Source organism: Aotus nancymaae, unplaced genomic scaffold (genome assembly GCF_030222135.1).
Source record: "Aotus nancymaae isolate 86718 unplaced genomic scaffold, 86718_ANA_hifiasm-v0.15.2.pri h1tg000064l_1, whole genome shotgun sequence".
Classification (NCBI taxonomy): domain Eukaryota; kingdom Metazoa; phylum Chordata; class Mammalia; order Primates; family Aotidae; genus Aotus; species Aotus nancymaae.
The window spans coordinates 14061081-14076890 of record NW_026988479.1 but is presented as its reverse complement, the minus strand read 5'-3'; the positions used below and the strand labels follow the sequence as shown (position 1 = coordinate 14076890).

Sequence of the window (15810 nt, the reverse complement as noted above, 5' to 3'; positions counted from 1 at the left end):
GGTTTTCTAAAGTTGGACTTTGTGTGGGGAAGAAAAAAGTCATTGGAAAGTGTTGGTGTAGCCAGTGGAGATTTGCTAATGGAGATCATTCCTTCAAACCTCAGAAAGGGGGAAGACCCCAAGGGCTGTATATGAATAAAATGATTGTGAGGTGATTTTCTTACTTGGTTGAACTTTTCGCTTTAGTCTTATAAAACATTATTCAGTAGAGTTTAACTTTCCATTTTGTTCTGTTTGCAGGCACCTGAACTAAAAGACAGTTCAGTGCATTGTCCCTTTGCCCCTTGTTAGTTATTTTCTATCCTGTTTTCCTCCATCTCTGAAAGAGTTCTCTTGAATTGTTTGGGAGGACAGCACATTCTGTACTTGTTTTTAACCATTATTTATGTTTGCATTTAATTATACTCAGCCTTCCTTTCAATTATGGAGATGGCCCTTGAGCTTTTTTGTTTCAAGGAGTTGGGTATCTGTTATAACAATTAGCTATGGAGAGAGGGAATTACCCATAATTCTTGTCCTCAGAAGAGATGTAGTGCTAATGGGTCCCTGGTGTCCTAGCTGACTGCCCTGGAGAGCCACTGCTCTTGTTTACTCCTTGGCTCAGGGTCTCCTGAATTGGAACTGGCGGGAGTTACTCAGTGTGGTAAATCAGATTTGAGTCCCCCAAAGGGGCCTCTGCTGTAAGGTGCCAGGATTCCACTCATGTTTGTGCTGCCCATCATGCCTTTCAAAGCCCCTTTTCATCTGATGTTTCACTGGGTGCCCACAGTATTCCAGGGATGCAGTATTTGTGAAGTGAATATCTGCTTCTGTTCTATATGACAGTCACTAGCCATTTGTGATTATTAAAATTAAAATTGATAAACATTTTAAAAATAAAATACTCAGTTTCTTAGCATTACTAGTCACATTTCAAGTACTCAAAAGCCACATGTGACCCGGGCTACTGTAATGGACAGCATAGATGGAGAACATTATCACAGACATTAACCATGTACTGGACAATGACAAGCTTGTTTCAGAAAAGACAGAAATGTTTTGTGTAGTCTGTTCCTTATATAATAGACCCTGAACAAAATTTGAGGACATATAAGAAAGCGGCGTTCTATGAGTTTGTCTTTTATGGGACAAATCTGGTGAGTATGCTTCTGTTTATCACGTGATCAACATTGACGCTGTATTGCGATAATAGTGCTGTGCTCAGCGAGGTGGTCCAACTCTTTAGTGCTGCCTGCTAATAAAAAGAATTTTAATTAGCTTTTAGTAAAAGACAAATATATGGAAGACTGCTTAAATATAAAATGAAACTAATTTAAATTCTTTTTTTTTTTTTTTTTTTTGAGATGGAGTCTGCCCAGGCTGGATCTCGGCTCACCGCAATCTCCGCCTCCTGGGTTCAAGCGATTCTCATGCCTCAGCCTCCTGAGTAGCTGGGATTATAGGCATGTGCCACCATACCCAGCTAGTTTTTGTATTAGTAGAGTCAGGGTTTCTCCATGTTGGTCAGGCTGGTCTCGAACTCCTGACCTCAAGTGATCCACCCACCTCGGCCTCCCAAAGTGCTGGGATTATAGGCATGAGCCACCGCGCCCAGCCAAAACTAATTTAAATTCTATGAGTGTGGCTTGCCAGGTTCTTTGCCTTGTGTTGCCTGGCATTTGATGTGTGCAGTGTGGTAGTGGTTCTTTATCCACTGGGAAGGTGAAGCGTTGACATGCAGGTTGTGAGGCTGAGCAGAGAACCTGCAACTGGTCATGTAGCTGGCCTCTGTGAGTTGTCTTGCCTTCTGCCGCTCTGCTTCTCCCCAGCAGGAAGGGGTAGAGAAAGTAGGTCTGGTGAAATCTAAAGGATCATCTGAGAAAATGTAAGCTTTCAAGACTTACATTCAAAAAAGTCCAGAGGGTTTCAGGAGAGTTGATTCCAGAAATTCAGTCCTTTTAAAAAAAAATTCCTTTGAAACCTGGAATGAGAATTGTTTTTTGTCAGTTACAATTTTTGCCCATTATAATTCTTTGTAACTTAAAAACATTTTTTTGGTAGGGATATAGTGTCACTATGTCGCCCAGGCTGGTCTCAAATGGACCCAAAAGATCCTGTCACCTTGGCATTCTGAAGTGCCAGGATTACAGGTGTGAGCCACCAGGCCTGGCCCTGTGTAACTATTTTTAGGCAAAGTGAGATTTGTCAAACAAGAGTGTATAGTAACCAAATATTGTTTGTGTACCCAGAGATGCAAATGTGAGATTTTGCATGGAAAAATACATCCACATTGTACAGGTAAATATCTCATCTTCCAGGTCCTCTCTGGATGGGTGCCTCCTTGCTCTGTGTTGTAGTTTGTCTGGAGTGTGTTAGAGAGAATGAGGATGATGGGGACGCGCAATCATACATACCACTCCCCCTACACTGCAATCTCCTCCTCCCAGGGTGCGCTAACGCATATGACTTGGCCTAGCATAAGCTGCAGATTTGGGCCAAAGAGCTGACTCTCTAACAATGGGATTTGATTGGTAGGATTTTGGGCGTGTTAGGGTTATCAAGCGTCTTTTTGATACCTCTCAACTCCCATCACTCCAGTGACTATGTTGGTGCCTCTGTGTGGAACTGTGCCCTCTATTCTGCCCTTTCAGGCTGAGGTTTTCTCAAAGAGGAGGCTTTTGGGAAAGTTCTTGCTGTGTGGTGAGATCTCCGTTTCTGAGCTTAAGAGGTATGGTAGTAGCTGTTGGGAAAAGCTAAGGGAGATTAAACAGTAAATTCCTGAGAGAATTAAAAAGGTTGCTAGACTGGAATCACAGTTCATAAAACAACAGTTTAGGGAGATGGAGTTGATTGGGTCACTGTAAAGTATCTAAAAAATGTGAAATAACAAGAAAATCTTGGCTTAGGAACTGGATAATGGAAATGTAGAGGAAATTGAGATATATGTCACAGTTTTATACTTTTTGTAGTTTGAAGTGATTTATTTATTTTGTACCCACAAAAGGAATTGTATTTTGTTCATATAAGTATTATATGTTAAGCCACATAAAATCCCAGAAAAATTTGGGAAACAACTTATTTTTAGATTGAATGTGGGAGAGGGAATAAAGAACCAGAATAAGCCCTGGGGCAGGGTTGAGTGTGAAGGGGGAGAATTCTTTTTTTTTTTTTTTTTTTTTTTTTGATATTGAGTCTCACTCTGTTGCCCAAGCTGGAGTGCAGTGGCGTGATCTCGGCTCACTGCAGCCCTGCCTCCCAGGTTCAAGAGATTCCAGTGCCTCAGCCTACCGAGTAGCTGGGATTACAGGCATGCTCCACCACACCTAGCTAATTTTTGTATTTTTAGTAGAGATGGGGTTTCACCGTGTTGGCCAGGATGGTCTTGATCTCTTGACCTCGTGATCCACCTGCCTCTGTCTCCCAAAGTGCTGGGATTACAGATGTGAGCCACCATGCCGGGCCGAGAATTGTTTTTTTCTTTCTTTCTTGTGGCTCTTTTATTGCTCAGTTTAAGTCACAGTGGTCTTTAAATAAGAGTGACCATTAGCCATACCAATAGAAGGGGAATTGGTTTCTTAATCTACTGTACTGGTGAAATAATGAGGTGGCTATAAATCTGACCTTTTTGACGTTGTGTCCTCAGTTTTTTTTATGTCTACTCACTTGTCACAGGCCCTAAGAATAATTAAGTTTACTCCTCTAAATTTGAAATGGAGGAACTCTGAGGTACTGTAGCCCAGAGATTGATTGCAGGATGGGGCAATGCACAAGTGACTGTCAGTATCAAGCTTTGCTGTTCCCGAGGTCTATATATTCAGCTGTTTTAGTGGCTTTCCATGTAATGCATTTGACTTTTAGCTTCTGTTGCTAACGTAATAGTAACATATTCTATTTTCTGTTTGTTTATTTATGGTCTTGTTTTCTACCCTTGCAAAACTTGATATAGTTACAAAGCTTCAGAAATGTACACATACCAGAGTAATAGATAACTCTGATTTTGTTACAAGGCAATAATTTAAGTTGACAGGTTTAGCTGATAACGTAAAACACAAGAGAGAAATAGGATCAGTTTATAAATGTCAGCAGAACCCCTGAGAGTGAGTTGCTGCCTTGGAGCTGACTGCCGTACTGTTGTTTTGTCTAATATATTACAAAGTGAAATAAACTGATGTCTGTGAAAATCTGGCTGACCAAGATTAAAAGAATAGGACTGTAAATTAGCTCCTTCCTATATGTCACTTTAAGCAACTTTCAGAAGAGACTAAATGACAGGACATTAGGGTCTTGGGAAGGACGTGAGGTCTAGCTTCTCTGGAATTTCAAGAGGCCAAGAGCATGGATGGGCTTGCTTGGCAGATCGTATTGGGAATGAATCACAACCTTCCAGCTTTCCATGCCCTACTGTGCCTCTTTTCCTGGGAAAATGGAACCTTAGGATGGAGGAGATTGTGAAGTCCAGATGTCTGGAAAGTAGACCTTGTGAAAGGTCATTGCAGGTTCTGTCATTATGACAGTCACAGCCTCCAAAATTAGATAGTGAAATATTTTAGTGATTTGGCAAAACTAAAATCAATTCAGTATAATGGGGCATTGACACAGAGAATCACCATCTCCCACATAGAAAATAAATATTCCTGCTTTACCTTGACATTTATTCCCCATAAACACACTGGCGTTTATGTAGCATTATCTTATGATCATGTTTTATTCCCTGTGACATGCTCTGTTATTGATGTCTGCAGAGCCAGGGAGGTGGCAGCAACTGTGTAGGACATCCAGGAGCAGTTGGTTTTTAGGGAACTAGTTTCAGTTTTGCATAGTTAGTAGGAGTGGACATTAAAAACTAGGCACATGTATCATTATCATGCATCTCAGTGGCTGCCACGTGTTCAGAAAAGTCCTTGGATTATTGCTTTTCCTGTAGAGTAGTTTGGACTAATGTCCTTGTTTTGAGATATCTCATGCTGCAGAGGGAAAATAAAGTTCCAGGGGATGGGAATTTTTAAAATGTCATGCTTCCATCCATCTGCCTTTAGGCAGAATTGCACTGAACCCTGTCGAAGTTGGTTAGGACATTCTTCTTTCAGAGGTTTCTGTGGATAGTGCTTACAGACTCTGGTTGGTAATTTCTGCTTCTCAGTTATAATAGGTGTTTAGCATTAAGCATAACCTCATCAAAAGAGATGCTGGCCGGGTGAGGTGGCTCACACCTGTAATCCCAGCATGTTGGGAGGCTGAGACGGGTAGATCATAAGGTCAGGAGTTCAAGACCAGCTTGGCAAACATGGTGAAACCCGTCTCTACTAAAAATACAAAAATCAGCCAGATGTGGTGGCATGCACCTGTAATCCCAGCTACTTGGGAGGCTGAGGCAGGAGAATTGCTTTAATCTGGGAGGCGGAGGTGCAGTGAACCAATGCCATTGCATCCTGGGCAACAGAGCGAGATTCTGTCTCAAAAAAAAAAAAAGAGTTGATTAGCTCTGAAGGCAAGAGGGGATGAAGGGAAATGATTTATTTTAAAAAACTCTTTAATCCCTTCCACTCCCATCTCACAAACTACTGGCAGTGTGGGAGCAGATCTTCCTGAAGTACACATCTTCTTCCACTCTGACTTCCCTGTGCAATCCTTGAGGGTTAGATTGGCTAGTCAGGTGAGGGCTCTGTTCAAGGTCATGTGGGAATAAAGGCATTGAGGTTGAACTCAGCATCTTGTTTGTTGGTTTGTGTTTGCCCAAGGCCCCCGTTCCCAGACTTCTGGACCATTTCCTTGTAAAGCCTAACTCTAGCAAACTATGTCAGGTATTTCACCGTGAATATATAGTTTACATTTTTATTTATTTATATTATTTATTAAAAATTCACAGGCAAATTTGTATGTATTTACCATGTATAACATGATATTTTAAAGCATAAATAGGTCAGCCATGGTGGCTCATGCCCGTAATCCTAGCACTTTGGGAGGCTGAGGTAGGAGGATTACTTGAACCCAGGAGTTCATTACTAGTCTGGGCAACATAGTGAGACCTTGTCTCTACAAAAAATTTAAAAATTAGCTGGGTGTGGTGATGCATGCTTGTGGTCTTAGCTACTTGGAAGGCTGAGGTGGGAAGATCGCTTGATCCTAGGAGTTCAAGGTTGCAGTGATTGCACCACTGCATTTCAGCCTTGGTGACAGAGTGAGACCTTATCTCAAAAAACAAAACAAAGTATATCTATGTTGTAGAATGACTAAATCTAACTAATATATGCATTACCATTACCTCACATAGTTTTATATATATATATATATATGTGAGAACACTTTACATGGTTTCTCTTGGCATTTTTCAGGAATCCAATATATTATTTATCAATTAATTAATTAATTAAATTTTTTTTTTGAGATGGAGTTTTGCTCTTGTTGCCCAGGCTGGAGTACAATGGTGCGATCTTGGCTCACTGCAACCTCTGCCTCAGCCTCCTGAGTAGCTGGGATTATAGGCATCTGCCACCATACCTGGCTAATTTTTTGTATTTTTAGTAGAGACGAGGTTTCACCATATTGGCTGGGCTGGTCTCAAACTCCTGACTTCAGGTGATCCACCTGCCTTGGCCTCCCAAAGTGTTGGGATTACAGGCGTGAGCCACTGCAGCCGACCACAATATATTATTAACTATAGTTACCATGTTATACAATAGATCTCTTGAAGTTATTCCTCCTATGTAACTGAAATTTTGTATCCTTTGACCAACATCCCCCCAACCTCTACCCCACCTCCTCAACCACCCCGGTCCCAGTTAACTATGATTCTACTGTCTGCTTCTATGAGATCAACTTTTTTAGATTCTGCATGTAAGGGAGATCATGTGGTATTTGTCTTTCTGTGCCTGGCTTATATCACTTAACATAATTCTTCCAGGCTCACCCATGTTATTGCAAATGACAGTTTTTCCTTATTTTTTTGTGGATAAATTGTATTCCATATTTTCTGTATTATATTCATGCACTGATGGACATTGAGGATGATTCCATGTCTTGGCTATTGTGAATAATGTTGTAGTAAACATGGGAGTGCAGACATCTCTAGACATGCTGAATTTTTTTTTTTTTTGAGACAGAGTTTCGCTTTTCTTGCCCAGGCTGAAGTGCAATGGCATGTTCTCAGCTCACTGCAACCTCCGCCTCCCAGGTTCAAGTGATTCTCCTGCCTCAGCCTCCCGAGTAGCTGGGATTACGGGTGTGCACCACCACACCCGGTTACTTTTTGTGTTTTTAGTAGAGATAGGGTTTCACCACATTAGTCAGGCTGGTCTCGAACTCCAGACCTTAAGTGATCCACCCATTTCAGCTTCCCAAAGTGCCAGGATTACAGGCAATAGCCATTGCGCCAGTCCCAATATGCTGATTTTATTTCCTATTGTTGTTTATCCAGTAGTGGGATTGCTGGATCGTATGGTAGTTTTATTTTTAAATTTTTAAGGATCTTCCATACTATTTTTCATAATGGTTATAATAATTCACATTCCCATCAGCAGTGTACAAAGCTTCTCTTTTCTATACAACACTTCTCTTTTGTCTTTTTGACAAACTTTGCCAACACTTCTCTTTTGTCTTTTTGATGGTAGCCATTCTGACAGGTGTGAGGTGATACCTCATTGTGGTTTTAGTTTGTGTTTCTCTGATGATTAGTGATGTTGATCATTTTTTAATATACCTGTTGGCCATTTGTATGTCTTCTTTTGGGAACTTTGCCCAAAGTTGTTTAGGTCCTTTGCCTACTTTAAAATCAGGTTATTTGTTTTTTGCTATTCAGTTCCATATTTATTTTGGGTATTTATCCCTATCAGATGTACAGTTTGCAAATATTTTCTGCCATTCTGTAGGTTGTCTCTTCACTCTGTTGATTGTTTTATTTGCCGTGTAGAACCTTTTTAGTTTGATGTAATTCTGTTTGTCTACTTTGCTTTTGTTGCCTGTGTTTTTGGGGGTCATATCTAAAAGGTCACTCTCAGACTAATGTCATGGAGCTTTCCTCCTGTATTTTATTCTAGTAGTTTGATGGTTTGGGGTCTTACATGTAAGTCTTCAATCCATTTTGATTTGATTCTGCATATGGTATATGCAAAAATATACTAAGGGTTTAATTTCATTCTTCTACACGTGGATATCCCATTTTGCCAATACCATTTATTTGAAAAGATTGTCCCTTCCCCATTTTGCGTTTGTGGCACCTTTGTCAAAAATCAGTTGGCTGTAAATTCATGCAAGGATTTATTTCTGGCTTTATGTTCACAATATACTTTGGAATTGGTTGGATTCATAGCAGGATGTGTTAGTATGTGTTTGAATAGTATATGTTGATTATGACTGGTATTCTGAGTTACTTTTAATTTTAGAATGTATTAATATGTTTTCGGTATAGAATTTATAATAACCACAATTATATAACAACATATTTTAAAGGAGCCCAAACAAACCTTTCCTATAATAAAAGACAGCAAATTATTGGTTTGTTCTTTGCAGCTACCTCCCCTTTTTCTTTTTAAAATATATGCCATTTTTATATTTTTAATAGTTTTGAAGTTATTTATTTTGTGCCTAGAAAAGGAATTATGTATTTTTTCCATAAAGGTATCATGTTTTTAGCAATATGAAATCCAAGAAAAATTAAATAAATATAAATTTGCTAACAATAAAAGGGATGAATGCTTACTATAAAAAAGTCCTAATTATAGAAATGTGTAATTTAGGAAATACAAGTTCTTCTAAGTCCAGTTTCTTCACCAGAGACAACATATACTAATGTCTACTCTTAAAACTCTTTATTGTAAAATTAAACACTGATATAGAAAATTATACAAAATGTGTAGCTTAATGAGTTATTAGCAGGTGAAGTCACATCCAAGTCAAGAAATAGAACTTTGCTGAGCACATCAGCAGGTCCTTCCAACTATAATATTTCCCTCCTACCAAATGTAACTACTCTCCTGATTTTTACAATAATTGCTTCTTTGCATTTTAAAAATAGTTTATGACTCAATTTTGCACCCAGGACTATAGTTTAGTGTTGCCCATTTAAGAAAAGTTGTTGTGCCAGGCGTGGTGGCTCACACCTGTGATCCCAGTGCTTTAGGATGCTGAGGCGGGTAGATCGCTTGAGGTCATGGGTTCAAAACCAACCTGGCCAACATGGTGAAACCCCATCTCTACTAAAAATACAAAATTAACGGGTGTGGTGGCACATGCTTGTAATCCTACTATTTGGGAGGCTGGGGCAGGAGAATCACTTGAACCTGGGAGGTGGAGGTTGGAGGCCAAAATTGCCCCATTGCACTCCAGCCTGGTCAACAAGAGCAAAACTTCGTCTCAAAAACAGAAACAAAATTGTTGTATCTTTTAAGTCTCTTTGAATTTACAAGTTACTTACCTATTCCCCCTCCACCCCTCTGCGGTTTTTTTTTTTTTCTTATAAATTGTCTGTTGAAGAGCTCAGGCCATTTCCCAGACTAAATTTTGCTGATTTCATACTAATGATACAGTTCAGCATGTTTCTCCAACCTCTGTATTTCTTGCAAATTGTCAGCTGGATCCAGAGGCTCAATCAGACACAGGTTCCATTCCTTTGGGAAAACTATAGGCAATTTTGTGCTCTTTCATTAGGAAGTGCTCAGTGTCATCGCTTCTCGGCCTTTTGGCTAAGATCAAGTGTGGAAGTGCTCAATGTCTGACTGATTCTTTTTTTGTGGGCTTGCAAGACGATGGTATTCAAATCTGTCATTTCTTTTTTATTTTTAGCTGCATTACTTTTATAAAGAGATATTTCCCAATATATATTATTTTGTTACTCAGTGGTAAAGTTCATACAGGAAAGACAGGATAAATGTTTGGTTCTTTTTTCCTTATTTACCAATTTTTGAGATAATGAGTTGGTTCCTAGTCATCCTCTGAAGATGATCAATTAAGATGATTTATTTTCCCTTTATGAACTCATGGATTATATGGGCTTTAATTCATTGTAATTAATTTTATTGAAGTTGAAATTGCTCGATCTGTGGTCAGTGGAAGGTTTTCAAGTGAGTTCTGTGAGTTCTTTTCTTGTTACCCTAATAGTCTTTGATAGTTTTCTTGCTATCTGGTTTGTCAAGCTATTCTAAGCTCATCTTGTACATTTCCTTCCCAGGACTGGAATTAGCCATTTCTCTGCTACATTCTGGCCATTAGATCGCTCATTACTATTGTGTTGATCATCGTTTCTAGGCCTTTTCTGTTGACAACAGATAGGAAAGGTATGTTACAATATTCCTCATGCATTCAAATGGGTCCTTCCTATTCATATTCAGGACGACAGGGTTTTTATTTAATCTCTTCGATATTACATCTGTTTCTTTTTTTCCCACACTGGTGAGTCCTGATTCTGGACACAGGGGATTATACAATTAGAATATCTAATAATTTTACTTATTTGATCTATCTCATTTTATACATACAACAGTTTCAGAATGGCAGTAATACTATCCCTGATAGTATTACTGAAAACAATTTAAAACTTTTTTGTGTGTATATGCTCTCATTGTTCTTAACCAGCTGTGTTGTATGTATATTCTCAGAGTATATAGCTGTTACATACTTCCTTCTTTTTAGCCCCTATTCAAGTCATTTATACAAGTAACTATATATTTAATGCTTACCACTGGTCTTAATTTGGTTGTCTGAGATGTATTTTTCGAATAAATTCTTCAGGAAGAAGAGCCCATTGAAACAATAATCTTTGTGTTTTTGTATGTTAACTTTGCCTCTGTTCTTTACATCCCAAAGCACTTTGGTAGGATATAAAATCCTTGGCTCACATTTTCTTTCATCTTCTGCTGGCAGTAGGCTTTGCTGTTAAAAACACTGATGACAATCTAATTTCTTTATAAGTTACTTGCTGATTTTTGCTTGTCTGCCCAAATGATCTTTTCTTTACCTTTAAAATCCAATTATTTTACTAGAATATGCCTTACTGTTGGACATTCCTGGTCAATATTCTCAGGTATGCAGTGTTATTTCAATACATAGTTTTAAGTATTTTTTAATTTCAGGAAAGGTTTCTTAAATTATAATACTTTTTTGTTGCTCATTTTTATGTGAAATTAGGTTTTTTGAGCATTTAAAAAGGAACATGGCTTTTGGCATTCTGTTTCCCTGTTTAGGTTTTCTTATATTTATGTTGGATCGTCTTTGTCTTTCTTCATTGTTTATTAGTTTGTTACAAATCTTACTTTTTCCCATTTCTGTTCAGTTTTTCCAGTTTCTTCCTTTTCATGTTCTATTTATCTTAAGGCATTTTCTGTTATGAATATTTACTCTTTTATTTCTGATTCTTCCTTGAGTTCTAGTACCTCATTTCTTTTTAATTTTTTTTTTTATAGACAATCTTGCTCTATTACTCAGACTGGAGTGCAGTGGTGCTATCATAGCTTACTGTAGCCTTGAACTCCTGGGCTCAGGTGATCCTGCCATGTCAGCCTCCCAAGTTGCTAGGACTGCAGGTGTGTGCCACCATTCCTGACTAACTTTTTTATTTTTAGTAGAGATGAGGTCTTGCTATGTTGCCTGGACTGATCCTGAACTCCTGGTTGCCCAGGCTGGTCTCAAACTCCTGCCTTCAAGTGATCCTGCTGCCTCAGCTTCTCAAAGTGCTGGAATTACAGGTGTGAGCCACCATACATAGCCTCTAGTGCCTCATTTCTGATTTTTGTTATTGAGTATCTTGTATCATTTAACAAATGTCTTTAGTGCATTTTGAAATAGGAAGTTACTGTTTTTTTATGTTTGTGCCCACGTCTTTCTGGCATACTTTCATTGTATGTAGGGATGTTATTCTTTTCTTTCTTCTTCTTTATAATTTTATTGTATAGGATTGTACCATAATACTTTCTGTTGCTCATTTTTATGTGAAATTAGGTTTCTTATTTATTTATTTTTTTTGAGATGGAGTTTTGCTCTTGGTACCCAGACTGGAGTGCAATGGCGCGATCTCGGCTCACCGCAACCTCCGCCTCCTGGGTTCAGGCAATTCTTCCTGCCTCAGCCTCCTGAGTAGCTGGGATTACAGGCACGCGCCACTGTGCCCAGCTAATTTTTTCTATTTTTTAGTAGAGACGGGGTTTCACCATGTTGACCAGGATGGTCTCGATCTCTTGACCTCGTGATCCACCCGCCTTGGCCTCCCAAAGTGCTGGGATTACAGGCGTGAGCCACCGCGCCCGGCGGTTTCTTGAACTTTTAGAAAAAAGCATGGCTTTAATTACCTTTTCTAAATCCATAGTGCTTTCTTTCTTTTTTTTTCTTCTCTTTTCATTCTGAGTCAAGCTTGAGAAAGTTTTCTCTTCTCTTGTTTTCAAGTAGTGTTCAAAAACATGGCAGCTTGCTTTATGAGGTTTCCTGACTCTGTTTTCCTCCTCCAGTTTCATCTGGACTCTGTTTCCTTTATTTCTGTTGTCCAAGTCTACTCAGTTTTGATTTCGCCTTTAGCAGAAATGTGGGGCCCTGTCCTGGTAGGGAGCACTGGTTAATTAATTTTGGGAATTCAGGGGGTTAGACAGCTATGGCCCCTTGAAGTCTTACCCTAGACTTCTTGTCCTTGTCCACTGTTAGACATAGGTTCACTTGCTGTTATCCATTGGCCCACTGTAATTTTTAGTGAATGCCTATCAGCTACCTAGTTGTTTTTTCTCGGGTCTCTCAGCCAACTTATTGCTTCCCAATCCCTTTTCACTTGGTTTTGATATAAATGTTGCTCATAGATTTAGTTTTGCTATCTAGTCAGAGTCTGTTTTTATGTGAGGATTTGGTAGATTAGATGACATTGCCCTTGCCACATTAACATATGTTCTTTAAAAAGAAAAATGAAATCATATATGTGCAACTTATTTTTGCTTAGTTTTAGTGATCTTTTTATGTCAGTACAAATCTCCCCCTTTTTTGTTGAAGACTAATACATTCCATGGAAGGGATATGCTGTATTGTGTAACAAACCCCCTACTGATGGACATTTGTATTGTTTCTCATTGTTTACGATTAATGGAATGCTGTAGTGAACATTCTATCCATATATCATTGTGCACTTCCACAAACATTTCTATTAGATAAATTCCTAAACATAGCATTTTCTGGGTCAAATGGAATGAACAGTAACAGTTTTGATAGATGTTGCCAGATGCCCAAAAGCATTGCACTAATTTATCCTTACCTGCAGTGTAAGGATGTCTGTTGGTGCATGGCCTTGCCATTATTGGCCCAGAGGCTCCTCAAGGTATGAGTGTTTATATATATGTTTGGAGAGTGAGTTACAGTTTTCTCTAAGAAACTAATGAGACCTGTGGACCTTTTTAGAAAAATGTAATTGTATACTTAAAACTTTGACATATAATCTCAGAGACTTCACCAGCTGGTCTCTAGTAATATTGTTCTTCTTGCTTTCCTAACCACCAGCCCCTTCTGCTTAATGAACTAGGAAATACTTGAATGTTTAAGGATAAAGAAAGAGCAGTTATAGAGCTATGACCAATAGTTCATCCATCAAATCCTGTGATCAGAGGTGATAATACTCTGAAGCCCATGATAAAGTCTGATGCATGTGGTTTAGTAGTAGTTAAGAACTAAACAACACTTCTTTCCCATTCTATTTTGATCTATACCACTTGCTCGTTTCTGTCTTTGCAATTCTCAGTCTTTGTACCTTTCTCATATTTTCCTTGTGGGTCGAGGAGTGATACTGTGGAATTTAAATACATTTAAAAATAAAAAGTTTATTTTCCCCTGATCCCAAGTTAAAGACTGTCTTTGCAAAAATGCATCCTTCTGCCCCACATTTCAGAAAGAGGAAATTGTTTTTCTTTCCATAATGCTCACTCATCTTTGTTTTAGAACATGTACACAATGGACAGTCACTATGTACCAAGCACTCTGTGCAGCAGTGTAGGGAATATAAAGATGTTCTGACTTTAAGAATAATATATCATAATTTTTATGTATTTGTTTCCCTCACTAGACCAGTGATCTCTTCAGGAGTAGAGAGGCAACATGGTAAAACCCTGTCTCTACAGAAAATATAAAAATTATCTGGATGTGGTGGTGCATGCCTGTAGTCCCAGGTACTAGGGAGGCTGAGGTGGGAGGATCACTTGAACCTGGGAGGTCGAGGCTGCAGTGAGCTGTGATCATACCACTGCACTCCAGCCTGGGCAACAGAGTGAGACCCTGTCTCAAAAAAAAAATAAATAAATAAAAATAAAGTAAAAAGAATAGAGAGGCCATGTCTCACTTTTAATTTTCCTAAAACCTGGCACATAGTAGGTGATCAGTAAATGTTTGTTTAATGATTAACAAGAACCCAAATGACTAAGAGAAAATGAATAGAGGAAGTGCCATTACAGAAGAATAAGCAAGGCACTAGACATTGAAAGGATGGGCAGGTAATGTGTAAAACTGCATCGAGTTGTTACTCAAGCTAGGCTATTAAAAAATGTACTGTTGCTTCAGCCCAGGAGGTTAAGGCTGCAGTGAGCTGTGAACATACCACTATACTACAGCCTGGGTGGCAGACCGAAACATCTCAAAAAAAAAAAAAAAAAAAAAAAGGCATTGAAATTTCACAGGCAAAAAGCAAGGAAAACAGTGGCATTGAGGACTAAAAAAAGCATAGGGAGAGTTTGGCCAGAGCATGGGGTACCTGGGGTACCTGTGGATGAGGCAGAGAATATCAGCAAGGATTTCATTAGGTTAGGCAGGCCTTGAACACCATGAGGTAGTATTATTGGTACTTCGGAGGGCAGCAGGGAGCCACTGAAGGTTTGTAAGAAGGAGAGTTCCAACAAGGCTGTCCTGAGGGATGCAATACTTAACTGCAGTGGCACACGGAGGGAACATTTATCTTTTCAGTGGCGGTTGGGTCTCATGATCTCCTGAAGTTCTTTCAAGCTCAGGGTGCTGAGGTCCTGAAGTTATGAGGGATTTGCCTTCTTTTTTATAAATCTGAAATGGAGGTTTGAAAGAGGATATCAGGGAGATGACTTGTTGGGAGACTACTTCTGTTAAAAGGGATCCAGGCCACAAGTAGGCAGTAGGGCTTGAATCTGCCTATGAATAGGAGGGAGCACCAAGGTCAGAGGTTCCATATACTTCTTCCTGGGTACGTGGAGAGGTCTCGGGAGTGTATAGTGGGTAGAGTGTTTATAATCAAGTGACAGCGCAGAGTTCCCATTAGTTGCCCAGGATTGGGCGTATGAGGGTGCAGCTGGGGCAGCATCAGCTGTTGTGAGGGTGGAGTGGAGGTGTGAGGCAGGCTGCTTGTTGGAAGTGTGCACAGCAGCAGGCTTGCTGGAGCACTAACCTGTGCGCATTGGCCCAGAACATCCAGGCCTCCTTGCCCATGCTTGGGTGGGCACCTCCCAGCACAGCCCTCTGAGGAGCAGAAAGCCAGAGCAGGGTAGCTTATTTTGTAAGCCCTTTGGTGCATTGTTGCAAAACTGGCTTAAGTTTGTGACTGAGCTAAGTTTATCAGGAAACCTGAAGCCTTTCTTCCTTGTTGCCAGCTGGCAGTTGTGCTCATTTAAATCCTCCCCACATTTGCTTCAGTTTTGCTGCTGGATATGGCCTCTGATTTCTGTTCTGATTTTTTTTCGGGAGTGGGACAGAGGCTGACCTATCTTAAATGGGTTTGGTGGCCTGCAGGTTGGTTGAGCCATGGAAAGCTGTAGTGGGTGTTTTCCGTGTGGTACAGGCTAAGTTTAAACAGCTCATTTGCTGCCCTCTCAATTTGGATGCCCTGCAGCCTTCATTGTTACTGAATTTTTTGCAGCCTTA

At 39.6% G+C, this 15810-nt stretch overlaps 1 protein-coding gene and 1 pseudogene across 1 annotated transcript in view; both read left to right on the top strand.

The window, feature by feature from the left end:
• The window catches only part of SIL1 (SIL1 nucleotide exchange factor), a 232707-nt gene that overhangs the window by 112177 nt on the left and 104720 nt on the right, over nt 1-15810 (top strand). The window lies entirely within an intron of this gene.
• LOC135270684 (U2 spliceosomal RNA) lies at nt 9637-9787 on the top strand (annotated as a pseudogene).